Source organism: Eimeria mitis, genomic scaffold (genome assembly GCF_000499745.2).
Source record: "Eimeria mitis Houghton genomic scaffold, Emh_scaff5067, whole genome shotgun sequence".
Taxonomy (NCBI): Eukaryota; Apicomplexa; class Conoidasida; order Eucoccidiorida; family Eimeriidae; genus Eimeria; species Eimeria mitis.
The window spans coordinates 1596-1820 of record NW_013573361.1 but is presented as its reverse complement, the minus strand read 5'-3'; positions in this window follow the sequence as shown (position 1 = coordinate 1820).

Genomic DNA, 225 nt, shown 5'->3' with positions numbered 1-225 from the left:
CTGAGGAGACGACGCATGCTGTGTCTTTTGCACGCAGTTTGATGAAGTATATATACACACAAGCAGCAGCTCCAGCAGCACAAGAAACAGCGGCTCCAACAGCTGCAGCAGCAGCAGCAGCAGCAGCAGCAGAGCCGAATGAAAGCTTAACACTTTGTCAAATATATAGATATACACTCAAGAAATATATAGAGACATCTAGTTTTTGCTGCTGCTGCTGCTGCT